The sequence below is a fragment of the Elaeis guineensis genome, chromosome 13, assembly GCF_000442705.2.
Source record: "Elaeis guineensis isolate ETL-2024a chromosome 13, EG11, whole genome shotgun sequence".
Taxonomy (NCBI): Eukaryota; Viridiplantae; Streptophyta; class Magnoliopsida; order Arecales; family Arecaceae; genus Elaeis; species Elaeis guineensis.
In genome coordinates this window covers 9,067,134-9,091,263 of record NC_026005.2, presented here as the reverse complement: position 1 = coordinate 9,091,263, position 24,130 = coordinate 9,067,134, and positions in this window count along the sequence as shown.

The window sequence follows — 24,130 nt, the reverse complement described above, 5'->3', positions numbered from 1 at the left end:
AGCGGGAGACTGGAGAGAAGCTTATTCCCTCTCCCAATTTAGGAATTCTGATCTAGATCCGTCCACAGGCCCTTGGGCTTAAGCTTGGTGGGTAGGGTGCAAGCCCCAATATCTAATATAATATATATATATATATATATATATATATATATATATATATATATATATATATATATATATATATATATATATATATAAATCAGATTGGTGATCTCTTAACAAGTGGCATTCTGAGTGTTTAGCATTATTAATAGAAAAGATCAAGTTAGTGACCTTTTGTCAAGTGGTATTCTGAGTGTCTAGAATTATTTATTATAATTATAATATATAAAAAGAAGGATTAGATTGGTAACTTTTTGACAAGTGGTATTCTGAGTATTTGACAAGTCACAATCTGAGTGTTTAGTATTATTTATTATAATTTAATAGGAAGAATCAGATTGATGATCTTTTGACAAGTGACATTCTGAGTGTTTGACAAGTAGCATTCTGAGTGTTTAGCATTATTTATTAAAACTAACTTAGAACTCTGTGCGATGCATAGCATGTAATTATTTTTTTAAATAATAATTTTAAAATAAATACATAATTATTTTCTTCCAACTATTAACTAATAATACGTACGTACGCATATGCCTAGTATACACAATTACATAAACCCCATACATATTTTTTATTTAACAAATATATTATTTTAAAATAATATTTTTATTTATTATATTTTATTATTATATATAATATATATATATTTTTTAGTTTTGCAATAGTACTTTTTTATAATATTTTATTATAAAATATCGTTAAGGTATTACACAATATTATTTATATATATTATGTTTTATTTTTAAAAAATAATTTTTTTTCTTTTTTTTTTCTTCCCTGCGGCTCGATCGCCTTCCTCTTTGCTCGCAAAATAATTGAAAAAAGGATCATTATATAATAAATTCTTCATTAGGGGCTAAATCGTAAAACAATCTCAAACCAAATCAAATCAACTCAATGTGACATGATCAAATCAATTATTAATGGGTTGATGGATTAATGGATCTAAATTTTTAAAATTTGAAAACTCGAATCCATCCCCTTTTAAAGCAAATGGGTCAATTGGATTTTGGGTTTCAAGTGTGAACCCAAAACCCCAAACCTATTAGGCCCTTCTCCTCCTCCCTTCTTTTTTTTACCGATAACCACCCAAAACCTCCATGGCCCCAATCAAACTTTCGATTAACCTCCACCGATGGGTCATCGAGCCTTCCCAACCACCGACGGTCTTCTCATGACCGTTAGCATTCTGACGACTGTCGATCTTGAGGAAGGTTTGTTGAAGAAGGCTGCTCGAAATGTCATTCCACTCCACCGCATCTTGACAGATGATCGTCGGAGACATGCAATTGACAGAACACCATCCTCTTGTCGAGGCTCTCAACTGGTTTTTCGATGGGTGTGCTTGCGATCTATCAATTGTTAGAAGATTGGTGGAGGGAGGTATTAAATTGTGGCCCCTTCTCTCAAAAATATGGTCAACGACCGTCGAAAAAAATCTGGATCGACAGACCGCTGCCATCTCTCCAAGGCTCTCCGACGATTAAGAGGGAGGACCGCTAGTTTACCTAGATCCGATGGGTCCTTCCTCTCATCTTTCATATTTTTTATTTTTTTTATTATTCAAGAAGGGATAGTTGCCAGTGGAGAGACTCGCCATTGGCGAGCCTTGGGTGATCGCTTGATGCAGGCTGGAGGTCTTCATCCGTGAATTCTCTCCCCTTGCTGATGACGTCCTCGACCTCCATGACTGCTTCGTCCTCTCTGATCCGAACCTCCAAATTCTCTTCTCCTTTCCATGCAGTTTTCTGAACACGTAGCATCCAAACGGCCCTACTACATGTCAAATGGAGGCTAACCAACGCAGTTACTCTATTTATATATATATATATATATAATTTAATAAAAAAATTATATTAATAATTAAGAGAGAATTATTTATTAATTATTTTTAATATTAGAATAATTAATTAATTTCAATTATTATTCTGTCCAGATTTAACAAAATATATAATTTTTGTTTCACATACTTTTTTTTTTTTTTTTTGTTACCCATGCATCGTACGAGTTTTAATGCATAGGTTTTAATATTTAGTTTGATGTATATAAACATCCATGAATGCGTACATCCAATCATGCACGACTCTTTGGCGGCCAACTATTTAGATCTAAGTAATAATAACAACCTACTTAGATCTGAATAGTTGGCCACTCAACACTTAGTCCCCATTTCTCCTCTCATTAGGAAGATCTAACTGTTATGTTTTCATGGAAAAAAAAGGGGTAATTATAGCATCTGGTGGGTCTGACTCAGGCTTCCTTGTTTCCGTAGGTGGGATGAGAGCAGGAGCGGCTCAATATATTTGGAGATCTAAAGATAAAAATTAAAATATAATTATTTAATTAAAATTTATATAAATTTTTTATTAAAATTTTATTTTTCTAACTTTTTGAGATGTAAAATTTTTAATTAAATTTTTATAATCAAATTCTCCTAATATTTCTTTTTCAATTGATAATATAGCCAATCCATTTAATCTTTCTTGAGACATTGTTGATCTTAAGTAAAATTTTATTAATTTTAATTTTAAAAAACTTCTTTCTGCCGAAGCAACACTTACTGAAATTGTTAATATTATTCTAAAAGCAATATATGCATTTGGAAAAGAGTCGAGTCATCTTATATGATTGAGTATATCCATTGGACTGTTATCTTCCACTTGTATAATTTTTTTTAAAATTTTTAGCTCTGAAAATAAATCTAAACCATCAATATCAGAGTAGTTATTATATTTTAAAGAACACTCAAGATTAAGACAATATTCTTTCAAACTATCATTATCTAATGACTTCAATTTTTTACCACTAAATAGAAAATCAAAAATATTTTCATATATCTTAAATTATTCAAATCTATTTTGGAGTGAAAAAATTGTTTGATCTACTATATATAAGAAATAATCAATTCTAAATGATTCTTCAAGAGATTTTATTATTTCATTGTCAATATTCTCATCAAATTGTTTCTTTCTGCGAATGATACGCTTATCATGAAATTTAGGTTTTATTTTCATTTCAGATTTAATTTCTTTAGAAAAAATCATAGCGGATGCAAATCCATCTTCTCTATATTTTTCAAAAAAAGAAAGAAGATCTTTTAATTATTTTATAGTAACATTAATATGCATATCTGTTGATTGTAAACTTTTGCTAACTGAATTAACAGCAAATAATATATCATACCAAATAGTCATGCCTAATAAAAACTCAAAAATTTCAAGCTCATATATTGCTAAGCAATTAGCTTCACTTTTAGTTTTAGGATCTTCACTAACTTCTGCTAATTCTAATAAAGCATCTCTTATTTGTGGAGCTTGAAATCTTATTACTTTAATACTTTCAATACGACTTTTCCAACGTATTTGTGATAATGATTTAAGAGTTAGACCAAAAATATTATCTTACAAAATTTTTCATCATTTAGTAGAAGAAGAAAATAGTGAATAGATATGTTGTACCACTCCAAAAAATGATATAGCTTTAGTACAAGAACTAGTCATATCATAAAGTACTAAATTTAAACTATGATAACCACATGGTGTATAAAGGGATCTAGGATTTATATCTAAAAGTTTTTTTTGCACTCCTTGCTGTTTGCCCTTCATATTAGATCCATTATCATATCCTTGTCCTCTTAAATTATTAATATCAAGTCCAATATATTTTATTTCATCCATAATGACATCAAAAAGATCTTTTCCAGTTGTATCATCTACTTTTAAGAATTCAAAAAAATATTTCATAATTTTGATTGGACTTGATGAAATATCTATACATTGCAATGTAAAAGATATTTGCTCTTGGTGACTTGTATCTGGAGTGCAATCAAGTATTATTGAAAAATATTTTACTTCTAAATTTTTTTTAATAATTTTATTTTTAATTTTATTTGCTAACAAATTTATCAATTCATTTTATACATTATGTCCAAGATAATGAGTATGAATTTTATCATCTTTAATACGTCGAATATGTTCTTGCATTACCAGATCGAATTTGGCAATCATTTCAATTAGACTTAAAAATTTTTTATTATTTGTTTGATAGATCTTTTCATTTTTTCAACGAAAAGCTAAATTATTTTTACCAAGAGTTTTTACTACAGTAAAAATTCTTAATAAAATTTTTTTCTAATATTCTTCATCTTTATTTATTTATTCTTGAATACTTTTATCAATTATTTTATTTTTCAATAGTCTCATTTCTCAATCAATCCATGAATACATATTAATAACATGCTCATTACTCATCTCATAACTCTTAAGTTTAGCACTAAGATTTCTCCAATCTCTACTACTAATATTAGCTAGTTTACTTATACTAGAAGCAGAATTAAATAATTTACAACAAAAATAAAATACTCTATCTAAGTCTTTTGAATAAACTAGCCATCTTCTTTCGTGCTTCTCTCTGTTTGTCAACTTTTGAATATAGTATGTAGTAAAAAAATATCTTGAAAATTCATCTTTAGAAAAATCTATATCATCAATTCTAATTGGACTTTTTCTACTAATAAATCTCTCAAATTTGTATCAATATTTATCCATTGACTTGGATCATAAATATTTTTAGGAATACAATCATTTAAATTAACCGATTGATTTTCTTCACTATGACTTTGAAGATTATCTTGAATCTCTTCGTTGACTTTTTCTTGTTCTAATATTTCATTATCATTTAATTCTAAAAGATTATTAACTTGTTCATTTAAAAAATATTCATCAATATTTTTTAATTTATTATTTTTATTATTTGTAAAGAATTTATCGAGAGCTCCTTTTTGAGATTGTATTAAACTTTCAATTCCTCTTTTTTTTTGAAGCTTTGAATAACCAGATTCATATTTTTGAGTTGACATATTTAAATTCTTATTATGAATTATCAAAAAGATATAACTATTATAATTATTTTATATTTCTTAAATAGCCAATACAAGATCAACAATCAAAATTTTTAATTCAATGAATCAAATATTAAATAAAATAAAGATAATATATAATAATATAATATAAATTTTAAATTAAATAAATAATAGATAAAAATTAGAATAATAGTATCCGATTGTTCAATGCTGATTGCAAATGAGAATAATAGCACCCAATTGTTGAATGCTGTGTAAAATATGGAGCATCCACTGTAACACTATTCCACAATATTTTTATCAATTATCTAAATATAACAATATAAAAAAGAAAGAAACAATTCAGGTTAATATTATAAAAGAAAAAAAATGACCGTTGAAAAAAATTTATCATTGAACCAGATTAATTACCGCTGTTAATCTGAAAGCCGCCTTGTCACGCCCCCGACCCGAGATTGTGAATCGAGGGTCATGGCAACCGCCGCATACTCATAGAAAACTCTTCCCATAAGCATGCAAGGCATCTTATCATACTATCCTAAAACAACAGCGGAATAATTAGTCAATAATTTAAATCCAAAATATAACGATCTAAATTTTTTCTTTAATATCTTAATAAATTCAACAATGATTCATAGGTCTTACACCAAATTCAATAAGACTTTCAACCTAAATAAAAGTATAATGATTCTGCTTCTGATCACTCTTCCATTCATATCTTGTATCATCTTAATTCCTCAACATCTGTAAAAACAGTAAAATAAGAGGTAATGAGCTAGACAGCCCAGTAAGCAACGATCACTTCTCAACAGATTTCATCAGGCATATAAGTAAATAATCATTTATAGAAAATAAGCATATAGAGTTCATCAATTCGAAATCAATTTCAATTATGCAATATAATTCATGCCAAATTTATTTCTTTTTCGAAATTTCAAGTTTCTTTCGGGATTTCAATTTCTTTTGTTCTTCAATTTCTTTTTCGTCAACCATGAGCTATGACCACATTATCCCTGTGGCAGGGTCATAATACCGCGTATCTGCTTGCGGTGGGCTGCGAATCATCTGGCAGCCAAGTCCTTTGGAACCGCTGGTCTAACTGGCAGTTTTGTCGCTGGTCTATCTGGCAACATGTCGCTGGTCTTACTGGCGACATAAATCCTCAGGACAGTCAATTGCCAACGTATATGCCTCCGTTGGCGGGGTCCTCAACACAGTCAGATTGTCAATTCTTATTGTTTCTTATATCATAATTCTTCATAAATCATGTTTCATATTCTAATTTCGATAATAAAACATATAATCATGTAGTATCGAAATCAATCAATATAATGAAATTAATATATTCAATCATGCTTCATCATAATATTTCAAATAAGATATTTTCATAACAAAAATATCATTCATCCAATTCATGTATCGTTTCACAAATCATGTCAGAAGAATACACTATAATTTGTCGATGAATCTAGAAAAGGTGAAACATTACTTACCTCGAACGCATTCCAATAAATCCATAAAATTCTATAAATTTTCTTCCAAAAATTCTGTTCGTAGATCATATCGCGATATCCCATGATCAAACATCCACAATCCTATACAGAATCAATTTGAATAATTAGAAAGAATACGAATTCTATATTTCAACGGTTTAGATTGGGTCCGATCATCTAATTTCATCTAATCAAAATCTAATTAAGACCTAAACGATCCAAAGTTTGACTATCAGATCAAATCGGATTCGAAGTGATAGGACCAAGGTTTCTTCATCGATTTCATAAAATCAAGTGGAGAGAGAAAATCAGAGGAGAGAGAATTCATGAGGTACAATTCGAATTGATCAGGTGACACAATCCAATATTACGATGGGTCCAATATCTCGATTGGTGAAATCAATGTGATCAAATCAAGTCATGGCTAGATCGAAAATCATGGATGATCAAATCTAAAGATTCATGGTCTGATTAGAGTGGGTGCCAGTACGTTGTCTGACAATCATGGATCAGGATTCTTCATTAGAATCAGATCAGACTTATTAAAAGAAATTTCTTCATTCACTAACTTTTTTTTTAGAGAGAGAATCAATCAAGAGAGAGAATATTTTAGAGAGAGAAAATTCTAAAGAGAGAAAATCCATCTTGAATTCTTCAGACAATATGATTCAACAAATTCTGATTGATCATATCAAATCATGTTAAAATTATCATGTGGATAATTAAATAAGATCATGAGAAATAAAATCTAAAAATACTTGATCTGATCAAAGTGGATGTCGGTGTACCGTCCGACGATCACGGATCAAAAATCCATCACGAGGATCATTTAAATTCATCATCATTCTTCTCAAAATTCTAGAAATCTTAGGAGAGATAATCTAGAGAGAGAAAGTAGAGAGAGAAAATCCAATTCTAGAGAGAGAAAAATACTAATTCAAGCTGAAGAGAGAGAGAGAAGAGAGAGAAACTCTCTTTCTCATATTTTATTATTTATCTCATTATTTATTAATTAATTTTATTTTTCTCTTTCTTCTTTTCTTTCTTTCTCTCTTTTTTTTTTCTTTTTCTTCATGGAAGAGAGAGAAGAGAAAATCCTATTTATTATTATTATATTATTATTATTTTATTTTTTTTATTTCTTTTTTATTTCTTTTTCTTTTTCCTTTTTCTTTTCTTTTTCTTCTTTTTCTTTTCTTTTTCTTTTCTTTTCCTTCTTCTTCTTCTTCTTTTCTTCCCGGGCTTTCATTGGGCCGAAACAGGGGACCTAGAGGTCCCCGTGCCTTGATCGGCCGATCACGGCCATCTCATGGCCGGAGGTGGCCGGCGGCAACGGCCGACTCTCCCGGGTTCGGAGAGACCAGGGCCGGCGGTCGGCGTGACCGTCGGCGCCGGAAAATCAGAGGAAAGAGGCGGCTTACAGGGGGGTTTCTTTCTCCAACTAAATCCGGCGACACCCGTCGCCGGCCATCGTGCACACAGGCACGGGAAAGAAGGGAGAGAAGAGAGGGAGAGGAGGGAGACCTTACCACAACCTCCGGTGACCACCACCGGCGAGAAATCGCGGCGAACACGGGTCGAGGAGTCACGGCTTCAAACGGGAAAATCGGAGAAAAATCTCCGGCAAATCGACGGCGACGGAAGGGTCTACCCATAGAGGAGAGGGGAAGGGTTCTTATAGAGCTCGTCCTAGGGTCTTTCAATGGCCCTAGGACTCCGATTCTTGATCGGAGAAGAGGAAGACTCCGATCGGGAGTCTTCCTGCTCTGTTTTCTTTTTTTTTTTTTTTTTTTTGTTTAATGGGCTTTAGTGGGCTTGGTTTGGGCTATAACATTCTTCACCCATAAAAAGAAATTTCGTCCTCGAAATTTTCATACCTGTAGTCTCGAAGAGCTGGAGATATTTTTGCTTGAGTCTTCATAGTTTCTTACTTGAATCTCATCCTCAAATATTTCAAAATTCTAATTCTTAATACAAATTCATTCTTAAATCATTTCATAAGGAAAAAGTCAATACATTAATATCAATCTGATACGGAACTATTCATTTTCTTATTCATCAAGATCAACATCTCAAAGATTTTCAATATTTCAAGATTTCAAAATTATGATCTCATTTTCTGTAAAAATTAATATTCAATATCTCATGACTCAAATTAAAATCAAATCTATCTCTTGTGAATAGAAAAAGATCAATGTTTCTATTCTTGCATAAGAACTTCATTCATCATTAAGTCATTTCATAAAGATCAATATCATCATTGTTGATTGAAATCAATATCACTATTTTCTAGTCATTGAAGTTCTCTTACTCAAACCCTCAAACTCTTAAATATTCTAATTCTTGAAGCAAATTTTATCATTAAGTCATTCCATAATAAAAATCAATAACTCAAAAATTGATCTAAATCAAAACTATATTTTTCTTATAATCAAAATCAATGTCTCTATTTTAAGTAAGTATATCAATTTTCTTTATCTAAACATTAACAACTCTTAATTAATCGATTCATTATCAAATTATGAATAACTCCATTCTATCTTTTGTAGAACAATCGTCAATATCAACAGATAACCTCAATCTTTTTCATTCAGTCTGAGAAATAATAATAATCAAAAGAGTTCTAACTTCAAATTTCATTATACCCTGGAGATAATTATTTGAGTATACTAATCTAAGATCAAAATCATCATTCGATAAACAATCTCAAATTCTTCTTAATAAATAAAGAATTATAAAATTAAATTCTAGAATAGAGAAAATTTATCTCTAAATATTCTAAATCTAAAATCAAAAATCAAAGGTCCACTCATCCTAGAATTAGGATGCTAATTATTTTTGTAGCATAGTAGGTGGAAGCACTACTTTTAAAAGTCACATTAGGATATCTAAATTTTTTTTTTTTTTTTTAATATCAAACTATATCATTTATTATAATTCTTTGACTCAGAGAATCAACATTCCTGACTTACTCAAAGTAGTTCAGATTACCATGCTTCCGCTGCGCACTTTGATCTAACAATCAAAATTTCTTAGGTTCACCAAAAAAAAGTTGGATCAAATTATTTCTTTATCCTAAAATTTCAAATTTCAATTGAAATCAAAGATTAACTTTCGATTCTCATTCATATCTTTACTGATGTACAATAATCTTGATTAACCCTTGAGTCCAATATCATATTTAAACCATCATATAGATTTACTATAATCAATATGAATCAAATCTTAATTCTCATATCAATTCAATTCGATAATTTTCAAACAAAAAATCTTTATAAGTCAAATCAACGAGAAAATCCTTCGATGCTCCACCAAATTTGGACATAATCAGAATATATATATGGATTTCAAATCATTATTTTTTTTTCTAAAATTTCTATCATCAGGATCTTCAATATCTATTAAATATCCTTTCATAACAATCATACAAGCTTCAAAAAAATCAAATCTCCATTTAATAGTAGATTCAAATAGGGACCTCATTAACAAAAGCAAAGGAACTCCATATCAATTTCTAAATCCAAAATTTTTAAATTGTAAATTCACATGGATCCCTTAGTCTGAAATAAATATAAATCAGATCTTTTATCTTAATCTGAAGATATCAATTTTTCATTAACAACCTCAACAATAATATCAGAAAATCTCTTGATCAACTTAGATACGAAGTCTTTAAATTAAAATTTCATACACATCATGTAGTCTCCAAGAGACATAATAAGATCCATTATTTAGATCTAAGGATGATGATTAAAGCTTCTAGTATGATGAATATCCTATAATCTCAAAATCAATTTCATCAATAAGACAGGTTTCTTTGCAATATCCTCAAATATGTATTCATCATAATATGCCACTTTATATATAATCCACATACCAAATTTAATTTCGATAAATATTTCAAATCAAGCATCATAAAAGATTTTTCTTAGCCCATTCTGGAATAATATTTTATTATCAAATCTTTATCTTGCCAATAATAGTCAATTTCTCAACTAGAAGTAATATCATAGTATTATTCTCACATCGAATTTGAACTTACGATTCACTTGAATAACCAATGATCAAATTAATAACCATAATGCACAATAAAATTTTATATCAATCCTTTTGTGATTACTTTCGATCAGGATCTAACTAATCATATCATGATCTATAGATCATCCATCATATTTCAAACTCCATATGTCATAATCTCTTATGATCCTTTTATACATAATCTCAATATTTAATCAAAATTTTTAAATATTTCTCCCACAATAATCATTAAAAATCTACACTATAATGTCCCTAGTGTCTATCCACTTACACCCATTCTATATCTGATTCTATGTTTCATAATTCATTCACTTATGCTCTGATACCATATTAATTGTCACGCCCCCGACCCGAGATTGTGAATCGAGGGTCATGGCAACCGCCGCATACTCATAGAAAACTCTTCCCATAAGCATGCAAGGCATCTTATCATACTATCCTAAAACAACAGCGGAATAATTAGTCAATAATTTAAATCCAAAATATAACGATCTAAATTTTTTCTTTAATATCTTAATAAATTCAACAATGATTCATAGGTCTTACACCAAATTCAATAAGACTTTCAACCTAAATAAAAGTATAATGATTCTGCTTCTGATCACTCTTCCATTCATATCTTGTATCATCTTAATTCCTCAACATCTGTAAAAACAGTAAAATAAGAGGTAATGAGCTAGACAGCCCAGTAAGCAACGATCACTTCTCAACAGATTTCATCAGGCATATAAGTAAATAATCATTTATAGAAAATAAGCATATAGAGTTCATCAATTCGAAATCAATTTCAATTATGCAATATAATTCATGCCAAATTTATTTCTTTTTCGAAATTTCAAGTTTCTTTCGGGATTTCAATTTCTTTTGTTCTTCAATTTCTTTTTCGTCAACCATGAGCTATGACCACATTATCCCTGTGGCAGGGTCATAATACCGCGTATCTGCTTGCGGTGGGCTGCGAATCATCTAGCAGCCAAGTCCTTTGGAACCGCTGGTCTAACTGGCAGTTTTGTCGCTGGTCTATCTGGCGACATGTCGCTGGTCTTACTGGCGACATAAATCCTCAGGACAGTCAATTGCCAACGTATATGCCCCCGTTGGCGGGGTCCTCAACACAGTCAGGTTGTCAATTCTTATTGTTTCTTATATCATAATTCTTCATAAATCATGTTTCATATTCTAATTTCGATAATAAAACATATAATCATGTAGTATCGAAATCAATCAATATAATGAAATCAATATATTCAATCATGCTTCATCATAATATTTCAAATAAGATATTTTCATAACAAAAATATCATTCATCCAATTCATGTATCGTTTCACAAATCATGTCAGAAGAATACACTATAATTTGCCGATGAATCTAGAAAAGGTGAAACATTACTTACCTCGAACGCATTCCAATAAATCCATAAAATTCTATAAATTTTCTTCCAAAAATTCTGTTCGTAGATCATATCGCGATATCCCATGATCAAACATCCACAATCCTATACAGAATCAATTTGAATAATTAGAAAGAATACGAATTCTATATTTCAACGGTTTAGATTGGGTCCAATCATCTAATTTCATCTAATCAAAATCTAATTAAGACCTAAACGATCCAAAGTTTGACTATCAGATCAAATCGGATTCGAAGTGATAGGACCAAGGTTTCTTCATCGATTTCATAAAATCAAGTGGAGAGAGAAAATCAGAGGAGAGAGAATTCATGAGGTACAATTCGAATTGATCAGGTGACACAATCCAATATTACGATGGGTCCAATATCTCGATTGGTGAAATCAATGTGATCAAATCAAGTCATGGCTAGATCGAAAATCATGGATGATCAAATCTAAAGATTCATGGTCTGATTAGAGTGGGTGCCAGTACGTTGTCTGACAATCATGGATCAGGATTCTTCATTAGAATCAGATCAGACTTATTAAAAGAAATTTCTTCATTCACTAACTTTTTTTTTAGAGAGAGAATCAATCAAGAGAGAGAATATTTTAGAGAGAGAATATTCTAGAGAGAGAAAATCCATCTTGAATTCTTCAGACAATATGATTCAACAAATTCTGATTGATCATATCAAATCATGTTAAAATTATCATGTGGATAATTAAATAAGATCATGAGAAATAAAATCTAAAAATACTTGATCTGATCAAAGTGGATGTCGGTGTACCGTCCGACGATCACGGATCAAAAATCCATCACGAGGATCATTTAAATTCATCATCATTCTTCTCAAAATTCTAAAAATCTTAGGAGAGATAATCTAGAGAGAGAATTCTAGAGAGAGAAAGTAGAGAGAGAAAATCCAATTCTAGAGAGAGAAAAATACTAATTCAAGCTAAAGAGAGAGAGGGAAGAGAGAGAAACTCTCTTTCTCATATTTTATTATTTATTTCATTATTTATTAATTAATTTTATTTTTCTCTTTCTTCTTTTCTTTCTTTCTCTCTTTTTTTTTTTTTTCTTTTTCTTCATGGAAGAGAGAGAAGAGAAAACCCTATTTATTATTATTATATTATTATTATTTTATTTTTTTTCTTTCTTTTTTTTTTTCTTTTTCTTTTTCCTTTTTCTTTTCTTTTTCTTCGTTTTCTTTTCTTTTTCTTTTCTTTTCCTTCTTCTTCTTCTTCTTTTCTTCCCGGGCTTTCATTGGGCCGAAACAGGGGACCTAGAGGTCCCCGTGCCTTGATCGGCCGATCACGGCCATCTCATGGCCGGAGGTGGCCGGCGGCAACGGCCGACTCTCCCGGGTTCGGAGAGACCAGGGCCGGCGGTCGGCGTGACCGTCGGCGCCGGAAAATCAGAGGAAAGAGGAGGCTTACAGGGGGGTTTCTTTCTCCAACTAAATCCGGCGACACCCGTCGCCGGCCATCGTGCACACAGGCACGGGAAAGAAGGGAGAGAAGAGAGGGAGAGGAGGGAGACCTTACCACAACCTCCGGTGACCACCACCGGCGAGAAATCGCGGCGAACACGGGTCGAGGAGTCACGGCTTCAAACGGGAAAATCGGAGAAAAATCTCCGGCAAATCGACGGCGACGGAAGGGTCTACCCATAGAGGAGAGGGGAAGGGTTCTTATAGAGCTCGTCCTAGGGTCTTTCAATGGCCCTAGGACTCCGATTCTTGATCGGAGAAGAGGAAGACTCCGATCGGGAGTCTTCCTGCTCTGTTTTCTTTTCTTTTTTTTTTTTTTTGTTTAATGGGCTTTAGTGGGCTTGGTTTGGGCTATAACACGCCTGCCGCCCTTTTTGTTTTTTTTTCATTTTCTCCCATTCTCTCCCATCGTCCCACGCTACCTGCCCATCACATTTTCATCCATTTGTAATCTGCCACGCATTTTGATTTTTGAAAAAAAAAACCGATGCCATAGCCCTTTCGTCTTCCACTGCTCTGTGGCTGTGACCGATCACCGGCCGATCGACCGTCGGTGAGCCGTGACAGGCGACTTCTCACTCTCGGACCGAGCGGGAAGGGGGGACTTGGGGGCTGCGCAGGCCACAGGGGCTAGGGAGGGGCCTTCTTCCGGGCTTCAACTTTCGAGAAACGAAAAGAAATCCGGCGGACCGATGGCCTGCCGGCCCGACGTACCAAGTGGGGTAGAGAGGGAGTGCCGAAAAACAAATAAAAATGAAGAAACTTACCGGTGGAGGCCGGGGGGGGGTGGACCGCTCTGCTCAGCGATGAAAGTATGGTCCGTGTGGACGGTGGAGCTGACGAGCCATGGTGGTCCTGGACGGCTGGACCTCCTCACCTCCTGGCTCCTGGTGGTCTTACCTTGCCGCCTTGTCGGCCGGGGAGGCCTTGCCGGGCCGAAGAGATCGGGACTGGTGGAGCCATGGAGCGTGGACTTGGAGGCGGGGCGAGACTGGGACGTCGGAGGCAGAGACATGGAGGCGGAGGTGGGATCGGGATGCTGGGATGCGCCGATGCGGTCGCTGATGGAGCATGGAGGCGGGACCGGGACGGCGGGACATCGGACGGCCGAAGGTGGAGGCGTGGAGGCGGAGGCTGGACCGCAACTGGACTTGGAGGCGGGACCGGGATGCCAGAGGTGGGATCGGGACGTCGGGATGCGGTCACTGATGGAGCGTGGAGGGCCTGGAGGCGGGACTGGGACGCTGGAGGTGGAGGCGGGAGGTGGACCGCGATGTCGGATACGAGTGAGCGGCCGAGCGGGGGCCTCCTGGGGCCGGGGGCCTAAGGCAAGGGCTTCGGTGGCCTTGCCCTTCAGCCGCCCCTGGATGAGAGGAGCAATTGATTCATTAATCCAAAGGTACTTAAAGTACTACAAATGATCTTTTAATTAGACTGTGGCACCCTATGCCTTGTTGTGTTCGGATATGATTTGGATCAAATTTTTACTAAGCCTTGGGGTACTCACATCGAACACATCGCGGCATGTGTTGCACCCGGCTGCGCAGTAGAGAAATACTAGCAGTGAACACCAGCCTCAAGAACACCAAGTCTAATCCCTCTGCTTCTCTTAGCCCCATCTTTAGGCAGGAGAAGTGCAGCTTTTCAAATCATCTAGTTTATGTGCCCTTTTTTTTGAGAAAAATTTTATGGGCTTTTATATAGCATTGACATTGTTGAAGCAGAACGTCTAGTTGTCCTTCATTTGAGGAACGGAATCTCATGAACTGGAATCTTTAGAAAAAGATGATCTCCCTTGCGACGTTATTCTGCCATCATTCTGCTCTAGAAAAAAAAATTATTACGCTACAGCCTGTTGACCTATAGGAACGCAAGGCAAAGGGAAGTTGAACAAGGGACAGGGAGACTAAAGCTGACTCTTGGATGAAGTTAACCTATCAGTTGCACTATATTAACATTGGACAAAGATGGTTCGTCACCGATCAGTAGTGGGATCTAGGTGATTTACATAGGATCTCTCTGTTGGGGATATCTAGCCAGGACGCTATCCTCAGGACCATTTCAATACTACATGTCGCAGTAGAAAAAAAAAAATAAAACAAAAATAATCAAATACGTGGATCAGCCAAAAAAAGACTAGCCTCCATGAGACATGTAAGCTTCACTATGAGAAAAAGAAAAAAAATTACAAGAGGAGATCACACCCTCAACCCCTGTACATCCAATCTCTCCTTCACAAGAAGCTCTTCCACATAAAAGCTCTCTCTCTAGGAAGACCCTTCTGAACCCCTGAAGCGACCGTTCTCCGCTGCCTAATAGTCTGCCTGAAGCACCGTGCTCCTTCTCTCTGTCGGCGTCGGCGTCGGCGTCGATGCCTCGCTTCTATTGCTGCTCTAGGTTCTCTGTCGAACAACCAATTGCGTGCTCCTTTGTTCTGTCGACAGGTAATTTTATAGGTCTCTGAACGAGTTCAATCTTGAATCCAAAATGAATCAGGCTTCCTAACAGCACCAAACAGCTTCCAGACCCGTCAGATCAAGACCAGCAACACTCCAAGCCATCCGATCGTGCAACAGATCCATGAAAACCGCCGTAGACCGCGAGTAACCATAGAGAAACACCCACCGATCTCTACCCATCGATCCACGATGGACTGTGAGAAACCAAGGGAAAATGCCTGCTCGGTCCACGCACCATGCGTGGATCACATGGAAAAAACTTACGCGGGCTGCGCCTGCGCGCGCGCCCACTCGGGACTGGGCCGCGCTTGCACGTGCACCCGCCCAGGCCTGAGCCGCGCATTGCACGCACCCGCACATTCGTGCGCTGGGCCGCACGCTCGCGGCTGGGCCACGCTCCGCCACGACCTCCGTTACTCTGATTTTTGTACCATTTTCTATTAAGCATATCTCCTTCATCCGAACTCCATTTGGGCTGTTCTTGGGCTCGTTATACTTCGTTCATTGTCGCGGACCTCGCTGTGGACTCAGTGTGGATCAAATCTCGAAGCATCAAATCCTAACAATCTCTACTTCGACTCGACATTCGGCTTCCTCCTAACTCTGAGAGCTTCTGGATCTCCTCGCCCCCATGTCCTGGGGCAATTGTCTGCTGATCATAGATGGACAAACATGACAGTCGAGTCAGGTCGCTCGATCTCATTTCTGTCGTATGCTGTGCTTCTCCTGACTTGAGATCTATTCGAAGTATCATCATGCAGCAATTGGAATCTCACCCTGCGATATCGCTTTTCATCCTTTCGAGTCTCACATCTCGTGGTAGATCCATCTCCATCTGAAGTTCTACCTCGCTTTGGACTCCTCTTGGCTCTTGAAGCTTCACCTCGTACTGGGCTTTCTGTCAGACAGTAATGTCCTCTCGTTCTTTTCTTTTCCTCCAGAATAACTCTATCGTTGTATAACACCTTCAGAATTTCTTCACCAGCTATCATTTTTTAGTTTCTCGAATCCAGTCTGCTTAGTGAGATAAGATTCCATTTGAAATCAGATATGTATCGGATAATCTTCAATCTTCTCATTACACCATCATGTGTCCTCCAGCTGATCATCCCGATGCCTTTGATCACACAGTTCGATCCATCTAGCAGATAAACAGTGCCCTCATTGCTTTCTAGAAAGTCAAACTACTCATCTCTGCAACATACATGATAGGTGCATACAGAATCTAAAATCTCCTGTTGGAAAGAAGTAGATACCTCGTCAGATATCTCTAAGGCATCACCTTTTGACTTGCTTCTGGTCGTCGCTGCAGTAGCCCTCATCTGATTCCTGAGTTAAGAGTAATCTCTGGCTAGATGCCTCAATTCGTCACATCGATAATATCTGATCTTGCTCAAGTCTCGTCTTGGACCTGGATCGCCCTCGTCGCGATCTCTTATCGCTCCGTCTACCACCTTTTACTCCTCCAGTCACCAAAGTTGAGCTGCCACCTGAGCTCGAAACTGGATTCTTCCTCTTAAGAACTTCATTCTGAAGAATCACCACAGTAACCTCATCCATCTTGATGGTGCTCTTCCTCACTATAAGAGCAGTCACCAAAGATTTATATGAAGGGGGAAGCGACGCTAGCAAGACTAGTGTCCTGATCTTCTCCTCAACTTTCTAACCAATGCTGAGAAGGTCGGTGAGGATCTTCTGAAAGTGACTGAGATGCTCCTGTATGCTCTGTCCCTCAGTCATCCGTAGCCGGTAGAACTGCTTCTAGAAGAAGAGGATGTTGGTGAGAGATTTCGTCATGTACAACTCCTCGAGCTTCGATCACAGCATCGTCGGAGAAGTCTCATCAAGCACATTAATCATAACTACCTTATTTGCTAGGTACAAACAGATTGTACTCACCACCTGTATCTGAAGCTGCCTTCAATCCTGCACCTCCATGATAGGCAACTTCTCCTCGCATAAAAGAGCATCGATCAGTCCTTGCTGGATGAGCACATCCTTCAACCTTGTCGGCCACAAAGAGAAATTGCTCTTTCCATCAAACCTGTTGATCTTCATCTTGATTGAGTCTGTCTTCTCCATCTTCAATCTTGCTCACCACCACCATAATTTGCATTCTGGTACTGCCTTTCTCTGACACCACTTGTTGGAGATATTTGGCCAGGACATCACCTCCATAGAAACTTTTTGATACCATGCATTGAAGTAGGAAGAAAAAAGAAATAAAATAGAAACAATCAAAAATGTAGATCAGTCGAAAAAAGGTTCACCTTCGTGGGGCATGCAAGCTTCACTATTAAAAAAAAAAAAAATTATAAGAGGAGATCATACCCTTAACCTTTATACATTCAATCTCTCCCTCACAAGAAGCTCTCCCTCACAAAAGCTCTCTCTAGCAAGACCCTCCTAAACCCCTGAAGCGACCGCTGTACACTGCCTAGCAGTCTACCTGAAGCATCTTGCTTCTGCTCTCTGTTGACATCGGTGCCTCGCCTCTGCTGCTGCTCTGGATTCTCTGTTGAACAACCAACAATGCGCTCCTCTGTTCTGTCAACAGGTGATTTTATAGGCCTCTGAACGAGCTCAATTTCAAATCCAAAATGAATCAGGCTTCCTAACAGCACCAAATAGCTTCCAGGCTCGTTAGATCAAGACCGGCAACACTCTAAGTCATCCGATCATGCAACAAGTCTATGAAAACCATTGTAGACCGCAAGAAACTATAGAAAACATCCGTCACTCCATCGTGGACCGAGAGAAACCAAGGGGAAACGTTTGCTCATTCTACGCGGGTCCTCGCGGACCGCCGGTCCATGCTCCACGCATGGACGGTGTGGAAAAAACTCATGCGGGCTGCGCTTGGACGTGCACCAGCCTAGGCCTGGGTCGCGTCCGCATGCACGCTCGCCTGGGCCTGGGCTGTGCGCGGTCGCGCCATCGCGGCCTCCGCCGCGACCGCGCAAGGCCTCCGCCACTCCGATTTCATTCCATCTTTTATCGACTGTATTTCCTTCATTCAGACTCCGTTTGGACTGATCTTGAGCTCGTTGGACTCCGTTCGTCATCGCGAACCTCACTGTTGACTCAATGTGGATTGAATCTTGAGACATCAAATCCTAACACACATACACACACACTCTCTCTCTCTTTCTCTTATGGGTGTGAGTGCATGGCATCCGATTGGTGGTGGAGTTAGACAAAGAAGATTAAAATTGGTTACTCAAACTAACCTTCTAGCCATATTAATTGCATGATTTTTAACTCTAGATAAGGCTGTGCATCTCCAAGTAGTTGGACCTTGGTAGTTTATTTTGGTTAAAGCATTCTTTATTTGTAACAATCTAGAACCTTAGCCAAAAAAGATTTATTTGTTATATTTTAGGTTCATTGGTACTATATAAGTATTCAAGATCTATCAATTCATAGCTGGTATGGGATTAAATACATGCAAGTATGAATCTTCACATACTCAATCTATTTAAGATCTGACAACTTCATCAATTTAAGAGTTCAAGTCTAATCAAATCTAATCACAAGTACCTCCAATTCAATCACAAACACTATGATTAGCTTATGGGCAATTCAAATGTGATAGTCCAGTCAAATCTAATCATAAGTACCTTCAATTCAATTATAAATACAATGATTAGCTCATGGACAATTCAAATGCGCACACGCTGCAGTGCATTCTAGTTCAAATGGGTTGTTGGTTTTAAACTGATATTATTTATAACAATCTAGGATCTCACTCTAAAGCTTGTCAGAATGTATTATTTGGATTTCAATATGTTGGACATGCTTGATCTATAGCCCCCCCTCCAAATAGTTGGGCATCTATGGGTTTTTCACATTTTTAATAGCATATTGTTGATCAGAAGCATAGGTTTTTGTGGATCTCATTCATCAAGTGCTTATACTGATAGATCGTTATAGAAAAGAGTGGTTGTGATTGGCAATATGCACGGCAATGCAGTGCATGCCATATAAGATATAATTTCTCTTAAACCGTAACTTAGCTTGTAGCCATAATTTTGCCTTAGGAATTGGCATAAATTTATCCAATCATTGGAGGTAAAAATTCAAGTTAACTTATCCAATCATTGGATCGAGGCTGTCTACAGCTCTGTATTATCGAATGAAATATAAAAAAAAAATATATTCGAGAATCGAAGTAGTATATCGAAATATATGTCTCCACATCGATATATATATTTTTGTATCAAAATTTATTAATAATATTTTATTTTTTTTATTACAGGATACTGGGACATCTGGCTCTCATCCACTAGCTGCTAGAGAGGACGTACAGGAGCAAGAGGAGGATGAGAAAGATGATGAAGAGGATCTTACATAATTTTTTTTAGATATATATGTAATTTTGATACTTGTAGAGCATTATAAATTTATAAAATTATAAAATTTATATTTTTAATATAATATAATTAATTTTATATTTATAATTATGGTAACTAATTATTATTTTATTTATATTAAATTTTTAAAAATATTATTGTTGCTTGTTACTGTGATAAAAATAAGTTTTAAAGTATTTAATTATAAATTTTAAAAAAAATAAAAAAAAATTATTAGCGATGGTATTAGCGACGCAGATACCATTGCTAACAATCTTTTAAAAAAATTAAAAAATCATTAGCGATGGCATTCGTGATGATATTGCTATCACTAATAGTTTTTTAAATTTTAATTAATAAGAAAATTTAAATTATTAGCGATAGCTTTGTTATTGCTAATACCATCATTAATTATCCTTATTAGCGATGGGATATTTATCGTTACTAATAATGAAAGTTAGAGACGATGTTATTTTTGATAGAAGTTTAGCGATGGGAGTCTGTTACTAATAGTATTAGCGACAGCAACTCTGCTATTAGCAATGGCAATACTATTTTCTAGTAGTGTATGTTGGACTTGCTTGATCTACAGTGCCCCTCTCCAAGTTGTTGAGCATCTATGGTTTTTTCACATTTTTAATAGCATATCGTTCATCACAAGTGCTAGTTTCTGTGAACCTCATTCATCAAGTGCTTATGTTGATAGATCGTTATAAAAAAGTATACACTATAAAAAAAATAGTAATTTTATGATCGATTTTGCAACCAATTTAATTTGATCATTTTTACGGTCGATTTTGTGATCGATTTTTAAAGAAATACCAATATAGCGATAGATTCAACATTGGTAGCAAAATTACACTACAAGAAAAAATAGCCGTCGCTAATAGTCAATTTGTTGTCGCTAATAATCAGTTCACTATTGCTAATGCAAGCTATCGTTAATGCAAGCCATCGCTAAAAATCCAATGAAAATATCCTAGTCGCTAATTGCCATTATTAGCGACGACGATTTTGCCATTACTAATAATGATAATTAGCGATGATGATACTGTCGCTAATAATTTTTTATTTTTTTAATTATAATTTTAAAAAAATATTAGTGATGATCTAGCATCGCTAATTGTCATTATTAGTGACAACGATTTTGCCGTTACTAATAATGATAATTAGCGATGATGATGCTGTCGCTAATAATTTTTTATTTTTTTAATTATAATTAAAAAAATATTAACGATGATCTAGCATCGTTAATTATTTTTTATTTTTTTAATTATAATTTTTAAAAAATTATTAATGATGGCAAGACGTCGCTAATGCCGTCACTAATAATTTTTTATTTTTTTAAAAAAATCTATTAGTGACAGCATTAGTGATGGTGATGCCATCGCTAATATTTTTTATTTTTTAAAAAAAATTATAATTAAATATTTTAAAATCTATTTTATAATTATTTTTTAAAATTTATTTTAAATAAAATAATAATTATTTAAAATAATTATAAATAAAAAAATAATTATATTATATTAAAAATTTAAATTATTTAACATAATTTTTTATAGAAAACTAAATGAGCATAGCTATTAATAGTGGATGTCTATTAACTCATTGAAATATGGAACAGATCAAAACAAACTATTTTCTATATTCATATTGAAGTGAAATGACTGCAAGATCACAAGAATAGTCAAGAAGAAGGGGTACAAGTAAGCAAGAGTTGAAGAAAAAAGTAAAGCATGCAGAATTTTCAAATAGTTTAAGATGATCGATGGTACTTTTATGCTTTAATTTCACAGTATATTCTATTACTTTGTTCACTGAACTATAGTGAGCTGATTTACTTCATAAATTATGCTGGACAAAAATTTGAACCATTATTAAATATAAAAATTATCCAAGTATTTGAATGAACAACTGAAAGCCAGCCATTAAATGAGGGCACTGCTTGCTTAAAGTTAATAAGAAAGTATGCATGTGGCGGTAATGGCTGAGAACACTTTTTGATGTCCTTTTTTATTTCAAATGATCAAAACTATCATTCTTTATTAAGAAAAGCTCTAAAATAGATCTAATCTTATAAGGACAGATACAACATATTGTTGACTAGCTATATCTCTTCATTTTTTTTTCATTTATGTTATCTGAGGTCAAGGCAAGGAAATGTCAAATAAAATTATGGGGTTATTGTTAAAAAGTAAACCCTATAAAAGTAAATTTTCTATGGAGATGCAAAAATTCTCCTTCAAATGACTATAGAAAAATTTTTATCCTTGCATTCATAAATTGTTTCAAGCAATCCAAGATTGTTTCTTATTCTGGTCATCATACATGATAAGCAGTCAAGGTGCAACCGACATTAATTGATATTAGCGAATTAATCAAATTAGACATGCAAAAACTAATATCAAGGCATTTAGGTTTGGGAAGTAGAAGACATCAATACATAAAAAGTAAAAATTTACTATTTAATAATATCAATCTATGATCAAGTAGGATGAATCAAAATTTTGACACTAACTTATTCATAAAAGCATACAAGTTCTACTGTAGCATCATACCAACAAATGTAATTCATATTCTTAAACACTAAGAAAGTAGAGCTAGTGTAATATAATAATGTATTTGATTTGCTTTGCGACCAAGCCCTTGAATGCATGTACTCAACTCGGTTAAGCTACAAGTATGAGAACTATTTTTAGAATCATGGACCAACAAACATTAATCTGAGCCCTTGGATACAAAATAAGGTCTGATAATACAAAGAAGATAGTGTGCACGTGAAACTAGCTAATGGATTAAAAAAATAAAGTATTAAAGTATACACATGTAAAAAATAAAAGTTTAAAAATAAAACACTACATCAGATTTTCAGAATAATGATACATGAATGGGCAGTATAGAATTATCCAATTACTCCTTTGACTGCAATCCAACCATGTTATCACTATAATTCTCCAACTCTAAATGTTAACACTTGGACAATAATAAACCACCAAACCAAATATCAAGAAACCACTAGAAACAAAGATCCAAAAGATTAAACCATTATATACTGATAATCGATGACCCAATCGAAGGTAGGCGGGACGAGGGGCTCGAAGAAATGGCTAGGGCTCGAGAAGGCAGGAGGTGGTCGAGGGACTCGGGATTCGATGGATGGGAGCTTGGGGAGGCAGTCGATGGATCGAAGAGGCGGCCAGGGGCTTGGGGCTTGGGGAGGCACCCGATGGCTCGAGAAAGCCGGATCCCATGGTGGGGGAAAGAGGGGATCGGAGGCAGCCTGGGGGGGTGGGTCGGGGGCTCGAGATCCGATGGATGGGGGTTTGGCATGACGATGTCGGGGCCGGGGTGGGGGCTTGGAGGCCGATGGGGTGGGGCTGCCTGCTGGGGGCAGTGGGGTAGGGGCCTGGGGGTAGGAGCCACATGGCCGATGGGGTCGTCTCGGGGTCGGGCTGAGGCAGGGGCCGCGGGGCCGGCCAGGGCAGCATAGGTAAATCTATTTAGCGACGTAAATTAGCATCGGTAAATATTTCGTAGCATCGCCAAAGGGTCTGTCGGGATGTCTAGCGTGCCACATTAGCGATGCTATGAAATATTTACCAACACAAATTTGCGTCGCTAAACAGATTTGCCTACGCTTGTCTAATGTCACGAAATGACGCTAATTTTGACGACGCTTACTAAGCTAGGTAAACTGAAATTTTTTTCGACATAATTTTTGCATCGCCAAATATATATTTGCCGACATGTTTTAAGCGTAGGTAAATTGGCTATTTTTGACATTAATTTTGTATCGCTAAAAATATTTTTTGCCGATGCTTTTCTGTTACGTAGGTAAAAAGAATCAACGACGCTTTCTATAATCATCAGCAAAACCTGATATTTACCGACGAAAAATATTAAGCATCGGCAAAAGGAATCAACGACCCTCCTATTGC